The 14,532-nt window shown below is 38.5% G+C and overlaps 10 non-coding genes across 10 annotated transcripts; 2 read left to right on the top strand and 8 right to left on the bottom strand.

Moving 5' to 3' along the window:
• Nucleotides 1-1,530: 1,530 nt before the first annotated feature.
• Nucleotides 1,531-1,603, bottom strand: Trnaa-ugc (transfer RNA alanine (anticodon UGC)). The gene has a single exon. It is a non-coding gene; the product is annotated as a tRNA-Ala (tRNA).
• A 327-nt stretch (nucleotides 1,604-1,930) lies between these two features.
• On the bottom strand, nucleotides 1,931-2,003 carry Trnav-cac (transfer RNA valine (anticodon CAC)). Its single transcript has one exon. It is a non-coding gene; the product is annotated as a tRNA-Val (tRNA).
• A 1,199-nt stretch (nucleotides 2,004-3,202) lies between these two features.
• On the bottom strand, nucleotides 3,203-3,276 carry Trnat-ugu (transfer RNA threonine (anticodon UGU)). Its single transcript has one exon. It is a non-coding gene; the product is annotated as a tRNA-Thr (tRNA).
• Nucleotides 3,277-4,012: 736 nt separating this feature from the next.
• On the top strand, nucleotides 4,013-4,084 carry Trnap-ugg (transfer RNA proline (anticodon UGG)). Its single transcript has one exon. It is a non-coding gene; the product is annotated as a tRNA-Pro (tRNA).
• Nucleotides 4,085-5,040: 956 nt separating this feature from the next.
• Nucleotides 5,041-5,114, bottom strand: Trnan-guu (transfer RNA asparagine (anticodon GUU)). Its single transcript has one exon. It is a non-coding gene; the product is annotated as a tRNA-Asn (tRNA).
• Nucleotides 5,115-6,297: 1,183 nt separating this feature from the next.
• Trnai-gau (transfer RNA isoleucine (anticodon GAU)) lies at nucleotides 6,298-6,370 on the bottom strand. Its single transcript has one exon. It is a non-coding gene; the product is annotated as a tRNA-Ile (tRNA).
• A 1,513-nt stretch (nucleotides 6,371-7,883) lies between these two features.
• Trnat-ugu (transfer RNA threonine (anticodon UGU)) lies at nucleotides 7,884-7,957 on the bottom strand. The gene has a single exon. It is a non-coding gene; the product is annotated as a tRNA-Thr (tRNA).
• Nucleotides 7,958-11,416: 3,459 nt separating this feature from the next.
• On the bottom strand, nucleotides 11,417-11,489 carry Trnav-uac (transfer RNA valine (anticodon UAC)). The gene has a single exon. It is a non-coding gene; the product is annotated as a tRNA-Val (tRNA).
• Nucleotides 11,490-12,275: 786 nt separating this feature from the next.
• On the bottom strand, nucleotides 12,276-12,349 carry Trnan-guu (transfer RNA asparagine (anticodon GUU)). The gene has a single exon. It is a non-coding gene; the product is annotated as a tRNA-Asn (tRNA).
• A 913-nt stretch (nucleotides 12,350-13,262) lies between these two features.
• Nucleotides 13,263-13,335, top strand: Trnaa-agc (transfer RNA alanine (anticodon AGC)). The gene has a single exon. It is a non-coding gene; the product is annotated as a tRNA-Ala (tRNA).
• The last annotated feature ends 1,197 nt before the right edge of the window (nucleotides 13,336-14,532 follow it).

Here is a 14,532-nt window from a genome sequence, read left to right as displayed (position 1 = left end):
GTCGTTGGTTTCGTATTAGTAAAACAAAAAGCTGCGCATGATTAAGCCCGGTTTTCACTAGAGGCGCAAGCAAAAGCGCAAGTGCAAACGCAAGCATTACGGATGACCCAAGTAAAAACGAAATTCGACGCAAACACAAGCACAAGGAAAATCATTTCAACTTTCCGCCACTTTGAAGAACTGTTTAGGCGCGAGGTAATCTGGATCCAGTGTTTTCACCGGCCAAACATAACCACGTGTGGCTAATATCCCTAACTTGTGATTGTCCTTGTGCTTATGCCTGTGTCAAGGCCGTTTCCACAGTGAGATAAGAATTATTGTGTTTGCGCTTGTGTTTGCCTCGCTAGTGAAAACCAGACTTTACAGCACATGTGACTCTCTTCACACCCCGTTTCCACAGCAGAAATTAGATGATTGAAAATTAACTGAAGGCAACGATAGTTTTGCTAAGAATCTTGAATAAATGAACGAGTAATCTTTACTATTAAACACGATGGAACTTATTAAGCTGTAAGCTTGTGGGTTCATGTCGATGTCGTGATAAGAAAACCCATCTAAAAATTATCCAAAAAAGTCCACTGTGGGGAACAAGATGGCGACTGGTGCATTTACCAATAATTCTTAACGTCAAAATCCCTGAGAAAAGCTCGTGAAAAATGCGCAGAAAACTTCCTAAAGCTTTAAACCTAGCGTACACAATTAATGTAAAACAGCGACAAATGTTGCAAAGATATGATTTTATGCCTACTTTGCAATGTACGCCATACATTGAGGTGAAATGTACAGCCACCATTTTTTCCCACTGTGGATTTTGGCTCGCTGTTACAGACGCCATGACAACTTGTGTCGAAGAAGCCGTACCTAGGTTCCGCCACCAGTGAGCCAGCTTTTCTTAAAGATTTAAGAAAATAATAATCGCATTCAATGAATTTATTTTCAATGAAAATTTGCTAAACATTGAGAATATATATGGTGCATTCACAGTTTCCTACAGACAATTTCAATGCACGTTTTAAGCTATAACAATGAAAAACAAATATCCAATGACAAAATTGAGCATCCGAATAACAATCAATACTGATGATGAATAATACAGTAATTTTGTGCAGGAAGTTATGGCACACTACCTGCTTTTTATGAGCAGATAAATGAGAAAAAAGAACTGCAAACAGAAAAGACAAAAAGACCAAAAAAATGCTACCATGGGTAGCAAAACTCTAGAAGTTGGAGAACCCGGGTTTCGATCCCGGTACTTCCCGCATGCGAAGCGGGTTTTTTAAAATTTGAGCTAATCCCCCATTGTACAGATGCCTTAGCTATTACGAGGCTATTTTGAAAAACAGGTCACCAGTTTTCGTCAAGTGTTACCAAAAATGAAAAAGGACATTTAAATACACCACATGAACTAATTTAGAACAATAAAAAAGACTTACTGCTATTTGTAAAATTGTGAAGAAAATAACTTGCCAAATAATATTAAAAAGTCAGTGTTCATCTGAACTTTGTCGTTTGAAGTAAAATAACATTATATGGAGAATCCGGGTATTGATCCCGGTACCTCCCGCATGCAAAGCGGGCGCTCTACCATTTGAGCTAATCCCCCGGTTGTTACGTGAAAAACAGAGTCTTAGATAAAACAAATTACTAGTTTTGGAAGAATACTTGGACATTTTTGAGAATATTTGGTACAAGCTATTGTCATAATATTATACAACAGAAAAATAACTGCTAAATAATTTAACTGATGCAGCAAAGTCTTCTATTATATTTTGACATACCTCAATTATGATTAATTTACTTGTCAGGCTTACTATATATTACTTGAGTATCATTACTCTTAAAATACAAGGTGCCAGACAGTTCATAAAGAAATCGAGACATGCAATCATAAAAAGCAACTGCAGAAGTCAAATAAAGAAACGAAAAAGAATGTTTCCGGCCGGGCTTGTACCGGCGACCTTTCGCGTGTGAGGCGAACGTGATAACCACTACACTACGGAAACCTCGATAAACCACCGATTATCTTAAAACGAAGTATTTCTAAACCACGTTAACGTGGTACTATGATCAAATTTTACTTCTTGAATTTTTTGGTGAATCACATGGAATTCCACGAAATATTTAAAACGCCGTTTGCCGCTTGCAAATATCAACATTAGTTCCGGAGATATTTAAGTTCAAAAAATGTGTAAAATATGCAAGTGAGAGACAGCTCAATATTATATCGAATATATAAATAGAGCTATCTTGCTTAATTTGCAGCGGAGACCATTGAAACTTGGTACGCTGATAATTCTAGAGTCAACACACTTAAAAAACTCTATTCCCATGGCAACTCACTGTTTTCCATTCCCTCCGATCTAATTCAAATATTTTAGTGATTTTCAGCTCGAAAAACATTGAACAAGGCCACAAGTACCACCTCACAAATTTATATGCTTGCTGGATCATGGAGATGAGGCACCACTGTCAAATATCAAAATTCTCTATTTTCCAATTGCCCATAATTCGCTCTGTTTGCCCCCCAAATTTTGCATAAACTATTAATTTGTTGTGAAATGCTCTTGGGAATATGCAGACGTCCCAAGAGTATTTCACAACAATAGTTAATGCAAAATTTGGGGGGCGAACAGAGTTAATTATGGGCAATTCGAAAATAGAGAATGGAACGGCAAAGGTGGCCAGAAAAGCTTTCAATATCGAGGAGGTCTGGACCCCAGCATGTTCCCATGGTAACAGTACTGTTTAGCTCATATTGTGGAGCACATCTAGTAGAATCGTACCACAAAGAATCAAAGTTTTCTGATACAAATTGGCTGAAATATCTTTTTCATGAAATTTGATCAAAATTTGGTTGAGTTTATGACGTCATCACTTGGTCAAGTTGCATATTTCAAAATCTTGAATATCTCTAGAACGAAAGGAGATCTTTGAAATAGTAAAGAGCTTTTTTCTTCCCTCACAGTCTACTTTTTTATGCTTTGAAATGGCTTAGATAGGAAAGATGCGAATTTCATGATATATAGTAGCACTTTAAATGTACCGTCATGTAATTTTTCAGTCGACTCCTGCGTGGACTTTAAAAATAAAACTATTATTGGATAACACAACCTTACAAAACTTCCCTGTTAAACAATATATGAAGCTTCGATGAGCAAAAGTAATCAAAAAGTATTCAGAATTAAAAAGTGCGACCCCTCTAAGGTACCGATGGGATTTGAACCCATGACCTCCTGTTTACAAGACAGGCGCTCTAACCAACTGAGCTACGGCGCCCTACATTAGAAGGAGAGAGACTTCATGGATTCGAGAAAGAAACATCTGGTAGCCAGGAAAGAGAATTGTGTTCTCCTCATAATAGAATTATTGTTAAAACTAAGAAGTGTGTTTTTTTTATTATGTGGGGGTAATGATCCTGTTCCTTTGTCTATTTCACTGCTTTTTTTTTTTTTTTTTTTTTGATCTTTTTCTCATTCTGATCAGATAAGGGATAAAATTGGTTTCTGTTTTTTTCGGCGGGAGATTTACGTCTTTCTTGGTCGGTCAGTCTTCGTGTTCGTCGAAAATTTTATTAAGCTTTGTTTTAACAGCGTTTTGTAAAATGTTCTAGCTTATTGATATGTACCCTTTCCTCGGGGCTCTGAGGAATACGTTTCCACACATTTTTTGTCCATATCTTAAAGGTACGCTTTTAGTGGTTTTTCGTAATTATTTGGCGTAGCACAGGTTCTTATTGTTAGAACCAACAGTTTTAATTTGCAGGGAGATAGATTTTCTTATTAGACGGAATACAATTGCATCAGATAGCTGACTGGCGCATCCTCAATAAACTATTCCCATTCAATGTCTCGTGTTAGTGCTGAGTCAGAATTGCTCTATTGACATGATGCGGAAACTCCGTTAATCAGCGGGGTTGGACTGGTAACTACAACACAGAACAGGTATTAAAACACCAGCTGAGTCAAGGGAGTTGCAGATTAAAGCATTTGTGTAAACAATGTACTATATGTATGGCCTGTTGGTCTAGTGGCATGATTCTCGCTTTGGGTGCGAGAGGTCCCGGGTTCGACTCCCGGACAGGCCCAAATTGTTTTTCTTTTTAAATAATGATTAAAATAACCATAACTATAATTTTTTAGCAGGGAGCATACTTCATCAAAAGTGTTTTTCATTGGGACGCTCCAACTGTTTTCAGATGAGTTTACACGTCGAAAAACTAGTATTTTCCAAATTGTAGGTATGGATGAGACATTCACTCGTTCTTTCCCTCTCTCCTTCGCTTCCTGTTAGACTTTTCGAGTATCCGTTGATCAATTTAAAGCGAACTTTAGTCACAGCCCAAGAGAATCCCAAGCGCCTTTAATACGTGCATTTTCATCCTCCAAGAAAACATCAACGCAACGCGCGTGCTAACGTTATTAGCCGGAGAACTAGATACTATATCTAAAAATAGTTTGAGAGGAATTACCTTGACACATAAGGGAGATTAACTATCCCACTCTTCATGCTCTCCTGATACCGTCAACCTTCAAATGAGCAAGCCAATATTAGCCGTCAAATGTCTCAGATATCCTTAATCAAGAACTAAACGATTGACTACGGGAAATTTATGCTGTTAAGACACGAACGTCTTAATACACCACAAAAAGATGCACTTATGTTTAAGTCCTTCAACTTCTAGTTATGGGAGCGGGAGATTAATGCGTACAGCGGTGAGGTGATGTAATTACGTTAATTAGATAAAAAGTAGAAGATTAAAGAACTCATAATTAATGCAAAAACTGGATTACTCAAATACAGGCTAATTTGTACCATTTTATGAAAAATTACGGCCAAATTTGCTTCAACCGTCAAAAAACCAATAATGATAACGATCACGATCACGATAATAACGGTTTATTCATATCACATCCGCGCAGTGGCTGTTTGTTTGAGAAGACCTACTTACATGCAATACAACTCAAAATTATGCTAACAGGGTGGATAGATGGAATCCTGACGCTAACTATAGAGAAAATAATTATCAAAACAAAAAAGAACCGTCCCCGGATGGGCTTGAACCACCAACCTTTCGGTTAACAGCCGAACGCGCTAACCGATTGCGCCACGGAGACTTCCACTAAGACATTTTGTACAATTTTCATCAAATTTTGTGGAAGAAATTTTAACTTGCGTAAGGTTTCTGTTACATTATTGTATCTTGCCCGAAAGACATAAAAAGCGAAAACCCAGGGGAGTTGGGTAGTAACTGTCTTGGCCAATAAGAGATATCACAAAACAGGTGTTATAGAACCAGTTCGACAGAGAGAAGTAGACTAAGACCTTCGTTAAATGACGTTTAACCATATTTGGCCTGTTGGTCTAGAGGCATGATCTAGCTCGCTTTGGGTGGGTTGCGAGAGGTCCCGGTTTGATCCCCGGGACGGCTCTTCGTAATACTCTTTAGTCAATGAACAAAACATAATAGCGGAGCTCCTGCGCGCCGAAGGCGCGCGAGCGGAACCCCATACCTTAGAAAATTTGGTAACCCATCGATCCGAAAAATTTTTGTTGTCACGTGACTGTCCGTACGTACGTACGTCCGTACGCCAATACCTTGAAAACTAAGAGGGTAGCACCATTACCATAACTACATCTTTGATTTTGGGCGTCCACGCTATTGTTAATTAACAGCTGTCACAACAAGCTATTCGCTGACCAGTATCATGTGACTATATCGCGGGCTCAGGTTTAGAGCTCATCGAGGTTGCGTGTTTTTTTTAAAGTTGACCGCTGACCAATTACTGGTTTAACGGTTGGATCGCGGGCTCAAGTCACGTTATTTCTCTGGGGTACAAGGAAGGAGTACTCGCAAAGGCAAAATTTCGGCGCAAATTAACCCCTAACTTCTAACATATTCCTTGTACAATCGTCTCTTGGAAATTTCCTGATATATTGCGTACGTAATTTCTACAATCTTGGTTAGGCTTGTTGGATATAGTTCGTTAAAATGGAAAAAATAGCAAAACCGCACGCTGAACAATTGCATGCTCGCAATTGATCATTTTTTGAGTTTCTGATCCAAGAAAAAATAATTCTCTCTTTCCTTTATCATCAGTTATTGCAATCAGGAGCTCCGCTTTTAGGCTTGGCTAAATCTATATATTAATCTAAGGTAATTTTGATTTAGTCCTCTTGTTTTAAACCGATTAGGGGGAATAAACTAATCAAAAATAAATACAGGAAAAGAGAAATCAGAGTACAGTCAGTTAGAAATCTTAAATAGTATTTTCCAGCTGGTTTATTAAAAGGGAAAGTTGGTCCGTGTGAGGGTCGAACTCACGACCTTGGCGTTATCAGCACCACGCTCTGCCGACTGAGCTAACGGACCAAACACATTAACCTCGGTGCCGTTTTTTATTAAGTACTACTGCCTTTGTACAAGAACGTTGTCAAAAGTTTGGCCTAATGAAGGACAGCACCCGCTTATTGGCTTTGTTCAAACTAATTTGGTTTTATTCTTTAAGATGTATGTATATATTGTTAACGTGCTTTCTCAATTTATGAGGAGATTTTTGTTGAAATATAGTTATCCCGAAATTATTTATTAGAAGTTGTCGCCCATTTATTTTCTAATCATGTCTCGTCAATATCAGTAGTTTATATTCTAAATAACAAGGAGCTAGAATGAAAAGCAACATTTTTTTTAAATTATCTGTTTTTCTAAAATGAAATTCTAAGTACATTTAGAAACAAAAGTAAAACTAATTACCAATTAGTCATGCGTCTAACATTGTTTTTTCAATAGTTATAGTAACTTGTATATTGAACCAAATGCTTACGGTTTGGGGAATTAGCTCAAATGGTAGAGCGCCGCCTTAGCACGCGGGAAGTACCGGGATCGATACCCGGATTCTCCAGCAGTCTTTATTTTACTAGCTAATATGCAGCTTTACTTTCTTTTGGAGGCAGACGTTTTTCCGACCATTGTTGTACAAATAACGGTTTGTAAACTTTTTATTTGGATAATTTTCTCTAGCTATCAGAGAAGATGAGAATACTCCTATTAATGAATTTTCCGCTGTCGCTCTAAAACAACGTGGACTTCAATCGACGAGCGGTAAACGGGCAATACCCAGAGCACCTTTCGGTATATTTGTCGCGCGGTACTCTTTTACGGTTTGCAGCGCAACCTTTCTCAAAACAGCTGTATAACACAGATAACACAAAGATTCTGTGAAGAATTACTCTTTCCTTTGCGAATTGCTTTATTGTAACCTGGCAGTTAAAGGTTTAATTTCATCTTTTAGAACTGAAATTGACGCCCTCCTTTGGCACGGAATGGTAAGGAAAGGTTAAATGGCCGAACCCGGGCCTTGCTAGCCCACACACTCCAGAGCTAATCCCAGTCTCCGTTGTATTAAACAACTGAGAGAATTTTTCTTTTCCATGGATGGGATGCTAGTCCATCGTAGTTATCCGCCCCTACCCCCAGCCCCCCACCTTGGAGCGAACTACTCTTACGGCAATGAAAGAAAAAAGAAATGTAAACTCATCAAACGAGACAAGTCGATCAAAGAAATGTGGTTGAAATAACGCAACTAATGTAATCCAAAGCGTCTATTTAAATTTAAGTAATGTTTTAAAAGCGCTTTATACTCTGATGAAACATGGGTTTTTGACCAACCAGAGCGTGCGCAGGGTCCTATTTATATTTTAGTGGTCATTAATTCGCAAATTACGTTCCATATAATTCTTGAAATTTTTCAGTCGACTCTTGCGTAGATCTTAAAAGTAAATCCATGGGATAACACAACCAAAAAAAATTCCGAGTGGTACAACATGTGAAGCTTCGTTGAGCAATTTTCGAAAGTAATAAAAAATTAAAAAGTGTAACATTTTTGAGGTACCGATGGGATTTGAACCCATGACCTCCTGTTTACAAGACAGGCGCTCTAACCAACTGAGCTACGGCACCCTACATTACATAACAACCTGTTCTATTGTTTATTTGTTTATTTTTTTAAAACTAAAAAGAAAAAAACAAATTTAAAAAAAAAACATTGTTAATACATGTAGCACTAGGTTGGTCCAGGAGCCATAATCGGGGACAGAGACCGTAAGCGCGCGCCATTTCTAGTATTGGGGCTGTCCCTATGATATAAGACAATACGTTCATGTCTGTTGGAATTTTACTTCAGTATTTTCGTCGTAAGCTGCTCCAGTTTGGGCGAAGTAAGACAGTGTCGATTTTAGTTAAGCTTATTTTATGTGCCGCTTTATATCACTGACCAAGTTGTGTTCCGCTGATTCTTTTAAGAGCTCCACATTACTCCACTCTAAGTTTCACGTTTGTTGAAGATTAACAGCTTTTCCAAAACACAGCAAAAAGCTAGTTGGATATATTTGGATATAGCAGCGTTTCAGGACTTCAAAGTTTCCCTCCTCTTGCCACACGCTTGCGAGGATTTCGCCAGAGTCTATCTCGACCGAAAAGTAAAAAAATAATAATAATTTGCAAGTTTGAGTTTCGCCTGAATTGTAAGCAACGCTTGATGTTCATCAACGCCCAATAAGTGACAATTAAATTTATGTCTGTAGATGCTGCTCAGTTTTATTTGTGTAAAAATCCTGAATAAATTTTCTGTTGTCGATGAATAAGAGCGCGCACCCATGCGTGTTTTGTACAGTCAGTAAAACATGACAAATTGGACTTGCCCACTTTCGTGTGAAAACGTACATCGAGCTTATATAATATCTCTAGTTTTAAAATATGTTTAAGGTTGATATATGTTTGAGAACATATGAAAAGCTTAGCTGAAAATATGTGAAAACAGCAGAAATAATCGGCAAAATTACGATGACGCTTTCTTTAATCAACTCGAACACTCAACGATTTCGATTTTGTTGGTTGAGTTGTCAAAACTCCTTCTCTATTTTATTCTCGCAGTGTAAAATTTCACTATGTTAAAGAAACACACATGATGTAAGTAGCCTTTTGGCGTTGGTGAAAATTGTTGCAACATCTGGGCACAAAAGGCAACGAAAGAAATCTTTGTCAAGCCATTTGTTGACAATTGAAAACACCAACTCGGACTGTACTTGAAAGTGCACGCGCTGCACTATGCAAATGAGCTACTTGTACACGTCGGGATTTCCTTTCAAAAACTTTTGCAAACTCGCCAAACAAACAGAAACAATAAGAAACTATCAAAAACAGGGTTTGGTTATGATTTAAAACATTGTCAGGGAAACTCACAAATTACCGCGATACCAGAGTAAAGAATTTTCTTACATACAACTTTTCTTTACAGAACAAACGCAAAAGCTTACGCGTACAAATTGAAGCGCGAGCAGTTACTAGTCATTCTCAGCGCGAAATTGAAGTCATGTTTTCGACCCTAAAAAACTCACTTTTTCTATTAGCTCAGAGCATAAAACAATATATAAGAGCCCTGGTTCTTATTCCATGCCTTATTCCCTGCCATCGTTGTGAAAAATCTGCAAGAGAATCTCGCAACTCTCACCATTTCATCACGCAACGTGACAACATCCACGCGAGAGCCCCCGACATGTGCGTGGATCCGCGCGGATATATGACGTCAGGATGGCGCAAATTGGTCTAAAAATAGAAAAATTGTCTCATATCATAGGTGCGCGCGGATTCGAAGACTTACGGTCTCCGTCCCCGATTATGGCTCCTGGTTGGTCACATGTCCACTTTCACGCTCGGTAACTTTCAGCAGTACTAAGATAGCTCAATACCTCTTTGGGTGATCAGCCTCAAAAGGTCCACAGCGGGACCTTTCGTGGTTCCTTTTAGCGTATTGAGCTGAAAAAATTATGACAGGAGATAATGTGTTGTTTTAGAATTGGTACCTCTTAGGGGTACCTCGGGGACCACCTAGGCTTTGATTGGGCGTTTGAAAGGCGGGGTGCGAAAACTCCCAGAGGTCAAATTCTAAAAATAGAAAGATACGAGAAAGGGTTGAATTCTAGGGTTGGTGTGGGAGATGGACGCTCCTGGTCATGGGCTCCTGATCTTGCTTTATTGACGGGACGCGGAAAATTAATTAGCGGAGTTGGACACAGAACAATAACCATGATAATAAATGTTTAACAGAGAGCATATTTCATCAAAGGTGTTCATCATTGGGGCCCTGCAACTGTTCTTAGATGAGTTTACACATTGTGCATCAACATTTACACAAATCTCAACTTGGAAAAACATAGTATAAAATCCAAGTTTGAAGTGAACTTTTCGCTGCCAAATATTGTTGAAGTGGGCCTATTAAGTGAATTTAGTCACTTGGTGAGGTTCCTTAAAGAACAAGTTCGCATTTAGCGACTATACTTTCACGCGCCTTACGGCCGCAAGATGGCAGGATTCTATGTCCCGTGGACAGAAATCTTGAATTATTTTTTTAACTTCCCACATTGATTTTTTGTTCATTTGTAGACAATGTGGAGGTAATTCTAAATCAAACCTGTTCCTGGAAAGAAAAATGGGGGTCACCAAACGTCCAAGATCCTTAAATCCAGGCAAAGCTGTAGCAATGGTCATCTGCCCTATTAGTGATTATTTTATTACTTAGCGCCGCGCTAACTCCCTTCATATTTTTCTCTTTTTTTTTAGCTTTCTATCTTGATTTTCTGTTTATTTTTGGACAATGTGAAGATAATTGTAAATAAAATCTGTTTCTGGAAAGAAAAGTAGGGGTCACCGTACGTCCAAGATCGTTAAATCCAAGCAAAGCTATAGCAGTGGCCATCTGCCCTATCATTGTTCATTTTGGTACTTAACGCGCACGCTTGATGCATGACGTGGCTCACTTTTCATCCTCTCCTGATACCGGCAAAATGTTTAAGCAACCTGCCAAAATACTCTATACCCTCAAATATGTTCTCTTCATGCTATACAATAATAGGGGTTAAGGTTATGGATTGCTTGGAATGGAATCGTCGATGTCATCATCTTTCTTTTTCGCCAAATCTTATCAGCAAAACGTATAAAAGAAATTGTCTAATTCCTCCAATTAAAACACCCTGGAACACGACAAAAACAATAGAAACGTTTAAAACGATGGTTTTGTCGTTGGAGAATATGAAAGTTGAAATTGACATTTAACACAAAAATTGTAGTCAACCGTCAACTAATCGCGAATAGATTTTTTTGGTTTCTCCGACTATAACTCGTACACTTCTGGTTACCAACCCACTAACAATCAATAAAATAAGCTTTGTTAAGATCATAGCTCGATACCGTTATTTAAGGTATCGATCCTAATATGAATTCCTGAAGGATAAAAAATTAAATAAGCTTAGTTACGTCACACCTTTCGTTTTTTCCTTTTATTTTGTTTTCGCTGACTCAAAATTCTGTAAGAGCTCTCTAGAGTTGGGTAGCAAGATATATTCTCATAGGAAAAAAATCATCTATTTCCGGCCGGGCTCGAACCGGCGACCTTCCGCGTGTAAAGCAGAAGTGATAACCACTACACTACGGAAACCAGTTACGAATGAGAGCTGCCATACTCAGTGGTGTGCTAATCAGGAACACGTAGTTTCTAGTTTTTTTATTAGGAAGACAGAAAATATAAGTCTACGAAGTACAGCAAACAGGTGAACATTTGCCTACTTCTCACGATGCTCAGTATTGAAGTTTTTTAAAAACAACGCTATCCTTGTTTTAGCGTTAGGCAGAGGATCTCAATGGGGTTAACCGTCAAATGGCCAAAACATTAACCGTCAACCGTCAAAACCGCAATATTTTTACCGTCAACCGTTGAATGAGCAAGCCAATATTAGCCGTCAAATGTCTCAGATATCCTTAATTAAGAACTAAACAATTGTCTGGGGGCAAGGTATGCTGTTTATAAAGGAACATTTTAATATATCACAAAAAGTATGCTTGTGTTCAAGTCCTTCAACTTCTAGTCACGCGAAAGCAGGCGATTAATGCGCGCGGCGGTAACAAAGGTGATGTAATTACGTTAATAAGACAAACATTTGAAGACTAAAGACGCAATATTGAATGCACAAATTATAGTACTAATTGGATTATTCAAATATGGGCAAATTTGTACCCTTTTATGAAAAATTACAGCCAAATTCAATTCAACCGTCAACGATCACGATCACGATAATAACGGTTTATTCACATCACATCCGCGCAGTGGCTGTTTATTTGAGAAGACCTACTTACATGTATTACAACTAAAAATTAGGCAAACAGGATGGATGGATGGAATCCTGAAGCTAGTTATATAGGAAATAATTATCAAAACAGAAAGAGCCGTCCCCGGGTGGGCTTGAACCACCAACCTTTCGGTTAACAGCCGAACGCGCTAACCGATTGCGCCACGGAGACTTCCTTCGAAGGATTTTGTACAATTTTCATCAAATTTATTTTTGTGGATGAAATTTTAACTTGTGCAAGGTTTCTGCTACATTGTATCATGCTCGAAAGACATGAAAAGCGAAAACCCGGGAGATTTGGATAGGAAATATCTTGGCCATTGAGACAACACATAACAGGTGTTACAGTACCAGTTCAACAGAAAAAGGTAGATTAAGACCTTTGTCAAATGATGTCCGACCACGTGTGGCCTGTTGATCTAGTGGTATGATTCTCAATTTGGTGCTAGAGGTCCCGGAATCGGCTCCCAGACAGGCCCTTTTTAATACTCTTTTGTCAATGAAAACAGCATCATAACGAAAGAGACAATTTTACGATGGTTTTTGTGACGTCACAACGGCCATATGAAAAAACGGAATGCGTTTCTCCTTTAAAAGAATCACTTTTATTTTTGCGCGGACAATTCCAAGTGACTTCTACGAAGCCCTTTTTAAGTATTACTGCCTTTCTACAAGAACGTTATCAAAAGTTTGGCCTAATGAGGAACAGCACCCGCTTATTGGCTTTGTTCAAACTGATTTGGTTTTATTCTTTAAGAAGTATGTATATATTGTTAACGTGCTTCCTCAAATGATGAGGAGGTTTTTGTTGAAATATAGTTATCCCGAAATTATTTATTGGCAGTTGTTTCTCATATACTTCCCAATAATGTCTCGGCAATATCAGTAGCTTATGTCCTAAATAACAAGGAACTAGAATGAAAAGCAACGTTTTTTTTTTTTTTTAAATTATCTGTTTTTTTAAAATGAAATTCTAAGTAAAATGTTTAGGAAAAAAGCTAAAAACTAATTACCGGGTCATGCCTCTAACATTGTTTTTTCCATAGTTATAGTAACTTGTATATTGAACCAAATGCTTACGGTTTGGGGAATTAGCTCAAATGGTAGAGCGCCCGCTTAGCATGCGGGAGGTACCGGGATCGATACCCGGATTCTCCAGCAGTCTTTATTTTACTAGCTAATATGCAGCTTTACTGTTTTTTTGAAGGCAGATGTTTTTCGGACCATTGTTGTACAAATAACGGTTTGTAAACTTTTTATTTGGAAAATTTTTTCTAGCTATCAGAGATGAGAGCAGAGTCCTATCAATTTTTTTTTTTTTTTTTTTTTTTTGTGGAGAGCAGGTGAAGGCGAGGTGCAATGCCAACACATGCAAACCGAGGAGAGGGACGCCCACGTCGCCAAAAGTCGCCCGGAATTGACCCAGACAAGGAACATAACAGGGAAGAAAAACAGGACACAATACCACAGAACGTACATGGAGTTTTAGAATAAAACAGGCCTGGGAACGAACCGCTGCAATGACATCAACCGCAGAGGGCAGCTGCTTCCTTAAACGGAAATCATTACGTGCCAACCAGATGCGATGTTTAGCAAGGTTGATCAAGTAGGAAAAAAACAGAGGGATAACTGTGAACTCAGCAATGTCAAAACCAAACAGCACATGACGGAGACACAATGACGGAGCAGACGGAACAGCAAGGACTAACAGAGATTGCACCCAAGCCAAAACGTTCTGGGCCAAAGGGCACTCAAAAAACAAATGGCCAGCAGTCTCTAAGGGAGCACCACAGAAACAATCAGGAGGAACAGACGACATGCGAAAAGATGGACGCAGACGATCAGCAGTGAGAACTACACCATGAGCAAGTAACCAGGAAAAATCAGCCACACGACGATCGAAAGGCATGACATGTTGTCGACCAATACAGGTCACCAAAAACAGGAAGAAACTTACAACACAGCGACGAACAGATATCCTTAATTAAGAACTAAACGATTGACTAGGGGCAAGGTATGCTGTTTATAAAGGAATGTTTTAATATATCACAAAAAGTTTGCTTATGTTCAAGTCGTTTAACGTCTATTCACGGGAGCAGGCGATTAATGCGCGCGGCGGTAACAAAGGTGATGTAATTACGTTAATAAGACAAACATTTGAAGACTAAAGACCTCATATTTAATGCACAAATTGGATTATTCAAATACAGACAAATTTGTTCCCTTTTATGAAAAATTACAGCCAAATTTGCTTCAACCGTCAAAAAACCAATAATGATAATGATCACTATAGTAACGTTTTATTCAGATCACATCCCATTCAGAAGACCTACTAACATGCAATACAACTAAAAA

Source organism: Orbicella franksi, chromosome 9 (genome assembly GCF_964199315.1).
Source record: "Orbicella franksi chromosome 9, jaOrbFran1.1, whole genome shotgun sequence".
In the NCBI taxonomy this organism is placed as follows: domain Eukaryota; kingdom Metazoa; phylum Cnidaria; class Anthozoa; order Scleractinia; family Merulinidae; genus Orbicella; species Orbicella franksi.
The sequence above is the reverse complement of the archived record's forward strand: the minus strand, read 5'-3'. Positions and strand labels throughout refer to the sequence as shown.